The sequence below is a fragment of the Myotis brandtii genome, unplaced genomic scaffold (genome assembly GCF_000412655.1).
Source record: "Myotis brandtii unplaced genomic scaffold, ASM41265v1 scaffold521, whole genome shotgun sequence".
In the NCBI taxonomy this organism is placed as follows: Eukaryota; Metazoa; Chordata; class Mammalia; order Chiroptera; family Vespertilionidae; genus Myotis; species Myotis brandtii.
Window position 1 is genome coordinate 2826571 of NW_005369870.1, and position 4919 is coordinate 2831489.

Here is a 4919-nt window from a genome sequence, read left to right on the forward strand (position 1 = left end):
GGGGGGAGGGGTTCAATTGGGGAAAAAGAAGACATATACAATTTTAAAAATCTCATCTGTAGAATCAAGATACGCCTAGATTCAAACTTGGCTGCTCTACTATTTATTACTATCTTTGGGACCTTTGTTTTCTTTAAAAAAAAAAAAGGAAAGGAAAGGAAAGGTGACCCCTACAGCTCAAGTCACTGCAGGTTGTGGCAGACCAAGTTGGGAGAGGACAGCCCCTGCCTTCTGACAGCTGTGAAGGTGAAGAGATACAATAGTATTTGCCTTCAAGAGGTTCCCATGTCTGGTTATCTTCCACAGAATCAATGTGGAAGATATTTTTGGTACTTTCTTGGCCTAGGCATTTGAAGGAGGATGGAATGGGGATGTGAGAACAGGGCTGAGTGAGAACTTCCTCGGAGCCCAGTTGAGCTGTGATGCTTAGAAACTGGTCAGCCCAAGTGCCTCAATTCAGTCTCTAAGGCCTTTCCCTCCTCCTCACCCTCCACCCCTTTATGTTCCAAGAGGGTCAGGAATCCTGAGGAATAACCTGGGAACAAAGGTGGCTCCCCAACCCTGATGTTCCTGGTGTCAGCCAGCAAAGCCCATTGTCCTGACCTCCTGGCGGGTCCTCTCTGAGCCCACAGGAGAAGCCCTAAGACTGGGACCAAGGGAGTCCAGGTTGTGGGCCAGACATCCAAACTCCTTCCCAGTTCACTTCCACAGCAGTTGGGTAACCAGCTGACTTGGTTTACCCAAGGCTCTCCCAGTTTTAGCACTGAAAGTCTCTTGTCCTAGGAAATCCCTCACTCCCAGGCAAATCAGGACCGTTGGTCACCTTACACAGGAGTCAACCTGGGATGTCATCTCCAATTTTGGTTCTTTAAGAACCTTCCTTTTCCTTCTTTAACTTGCTCTTTCCTAAAAAGCTGAGCTTTAAGTTTTTAAAAATTTTGGTATAATTTACATTCAGCAAAGTGTATACGTCTTAGAGTTACCATGTATTACTTAGTGTTACCACTACATCTATATCTCCCCAGAAACTTCCCTTGTTCCCCTTAGTCAGTCTCCCCCAACCCCTAGAAGCAACTGCTGCTGTGATTTCTCCAGATTAGTTTTTCTCATACTGATTATACTCTTTTGAGATTGGCTTCTTCACACAACACAGTGTCTGTGATTGGCCCATGTTGTTGTATGCATCAGTAGTTTGTCCATTTTTATTGCCGAATTGTATTCCATTCCAGAGATGTACCACAGTTTGTATATCCATTCGTCTGTTGATGGACATTTGGGTTGTTTTTAGTTTTTTAAAATTAAGAATAGCCCTAGCCGCCCTAGCCTGTTTGGTTCAGTGGACAGAGCGTCAGCCTGTGGACTGAAGGGGTTCGGGTTCGATTCTGGTCAAGGGCACATGCCGGGGTTGCGGGCTCGGTCCCCAGTGGGGGTGTGCAGGAGGCAGCCAATCAATGATTCTCTCTCATCATTGATGTTTCTATCTCCCTCTCCCTTCCTCTCTGAAATCAATAAAAATATTTAAAAATAATAATAATAGCCCTAGCCAGTTTGGCTCAGTGGATAGAGTGTTAGGCTATGGACTGAAGGGTCCCAGGTTTGATTCTGGTCAAGGGCAATGTACCTTGATTGCAGGCTCAATTCCTGGACCTGGTTGGGGCAAGTGCGGGAGGCAATCAATCAATGTGTCCCTCTCACATCAATATTTCTCTCTGTCTCTCCCTCTCCCTTCAACTCTCTTAAAAATCAATGGAAAAAATAACCTCTGGTGAGAATTAAAAAAAAAAAAAGAATAAAACTGCTATGTACATTCTTGTACCTGCCTTTTGGTGGAAATGATGCACTCAATCCTCTTGGGTCTATATCTAGGAGTGAAATTGTTGAGTCATGGAGTTTTCCAGCCAATAAGCCCAGTGGCAGGGAGTTTCAGGCCAGTTCCACATCCCTGCACCAGGCCCCTCTCCTTGTTGGTCTTACCCTACCGCTTCTGACAGGCCAAATGCATTTGGATCCCAGTCCTCTATATTGAAGGAATCTCTGACAGAACTGGAAGGACACTGGATCAAGAGCTAAGAAACCTGGATTCTAGTGTGAATTTTACCACTACATCACTAGAGAGAAAAATCCCTTACCTTTTCTCTCTGAGTCTGTTTCCTCATCTATTAAATTGTCTATGCGGGCATTAGGAAGTCAATAACAATACTGGCCCAGGAAATTATACAGATGAGAAAAATGTATGTGTTGTGTACCAATCTCAGTCTATTGATAACCAGTGTTGTGACTGGACCACTCCTCATGGTTCTTATTGTGATTGTATAAGATGCCCTCAGCCATAACCATTAGAAAACTTTGAAAGAGTCAAGGGTCAGTACTTACAGGTCCTGGAAATTACATGGCACACCTGGGGCCACACAGTGTGGTCATGTGTAGAGAGAAGAGGACCTGGGTTGTTTTTATTGGGGTCGAGGGTGGGGGCGCAGGGTCTCACAGGCTCACATCTGGTGAACTAAAACATAAGAGTGGGAATTTAAAGCACCAGAAGAGAAAAAAGCAGACCAAATCTGGCCCATTAGTGCCTTCCTTATTCCTTCTAAAGACAGCTCAAAATATTTATCTGTCCCATCCTAATGCATCTCTCCTTGCTAGGCTAGAGGCTGTTGTTACCATAGTTGTCATGATTATCTGTAACACTCTCTACTCAACCCTATTCTCCCTGCCCTGCTAGGGCCTGAGTGAGTGTCCCTTGAAGATTCCATGATCACTTTTGCCCAGATGCCAGACAATGTCAAATGCATGTCCAGTTGGACAGAGGGATGTGCCATTATGATCTGGAGTAGATAGCCTTGGCACTTGGCCTGCCAGGCTCAGTACTGACTCCATACCCTAGCCAGGTTCTAGATGGAGGTATTTATTCATACTATCTGGCTGCTCTGCCTTTCCCAGATTCCCACTCATTGCTGGGATGAAAGTCAAGGACTTGAAGAGAGAGTAAAAGTATCTGCACAAGTGGGTGTAGGGGAGAGGTTAGTTGGACTCTGGAAAGTATGTAAACAAGTGAGAACTCAAAATATCTCAGAGAAAGAGAACTAGGAAAAAATGACTCAGGGAATTCATGGAAATTTTTATATTGACAGTGTAAAAGAAAGCAAACTTCTTCCACCTCAGGTCACAGATGTTGGTCTCAGGCCCTGCTTCACAGGCATAGAGATGAGGATGAAAATGGAACAGTGATGGAGAAGGAATCAGATGGAATTAGATGGTGATGGGATTAGAGATGGGGACTATGAGGATGAGATTGAATGGAAGATCTTCCGTGGGTGGGTGGGAATGTCGTGGATGAGGACAGGGAGGTGCTGAGGCTGAGCTCTGTAGGAGAGGAAGAAGGCTAACTGTTTGCCTCTTTTTCTAACTTTCCAGACCAAGATTCTGCCCCAAATGAGAAGGAAGAAAGTTGACAAGATGTGTCAATCTCCCCACTCACTTGCTAAGATTTTTTGAATAGAAGAAGTAAATCTAGCATAGTAGTTAAAAGTAAGAACTGGCCCTAGCCAATTTGACTCAGTGGATAGAGCGAGCGTCAGCCTGAGGGCACATGTCTGAGTTGTGGGCTTGATCATCCCCAGTAGTGTGCAGCCAATCAATGATTCTCTCTCATCATTGGTGTTTCTATCTCTCTCTCCCTTCTCCCTTCCTCTCTGAAATCAATAAAAAAATATATTTTTTTTAAAAGTAAGAACTGACTCAAATTGGGTTTGAGCCCCAGCTGAATGACCTTGAACATACAAAGGAAACTCTCCATGCCTATTTGCTTCTCCATAAAATGGGGATAACAGGTGAATCTGCTCCCTAGAATTTGGGAAAATCCAACATTATAATTCAGTGTAAGAAACATGTGCTGAGCCTAGCCGGCATGGCTCAGTGGTTGAGCATCGACCTACGAACCAGCAGGTCACGGTTCTATTCCCGGTCAGGGCACATGCCTGGTGCCTGGGTTGTGGGCTTGATCCCCAGTGTGGTGTGTGCAGGAGGCAGCCGATCAATGATTCTCTCTCATCATTGATGTTTCTATCTTTCTATCCCTCTCCCTTTCTCTCTGAAATAAATAAAAATACATTAAAAAAAAAGAAATATGTGCTGAGTGCTATTATGCCCTAGGCACAGGCCCAGCTCCTATGCAACTTACATGTTAGTGGAAGCAAGCAGACAAGAAACAAGTAAACTAGAAGGTAATTCCAGATGATGAAGAGCTTTGTAGATCATAAAACAGAATATGTAATATAATAGTGAATGACTAAGGGGGACCCTTTAGATAAGATGGTTAAGGGAACGCCCTGAGAAGTGGCTATAAGATTATAATAACTAAATGCACACAGGATTTGCTGTTTGCCCAGTGCTATTTCACAGGTAAAGGACTCAGTCCCACAAGATCACCCTGCACTGTAGATGCCAGTCCCAAGTCCAGGTTGTAACCTGTACTTCTGACTGACTGGCTATACCTCAGAGATTCCCACTACCCGCTCCTTGGGTTTGATTAACTTGCTCAAGTGGCTCACAGAACTCAGGAAAACCCATGTATACAATAGATAACAGTAAAACCTCAATATAATGGACTAATTTGGGTGAGGGGGGTGTCCGTTAAAACCAAAAGTTCATTACGTATATAATAAAGTAGGTTTTCTGAATGCATGTTAAAAAATTGACAAATTAGCCCTAGCTGGTTTGGCTCAGTGGCTAGAGCGTCGGCCTGTGGACTGAAAGGTCCTGGGTTTGATTCCGGTCAAGGGCACATGCCTGGATTGTGGGCTCAATCCCCAGTAGGGGCATGCAGGAGGCAGCCTATCAATGATTCTCTCTCATCATTGATGTTTCCATCTCTCTCTCCCTCTCCCTTCCTCCCTGAAATCAATAAAAATGTATTTTTT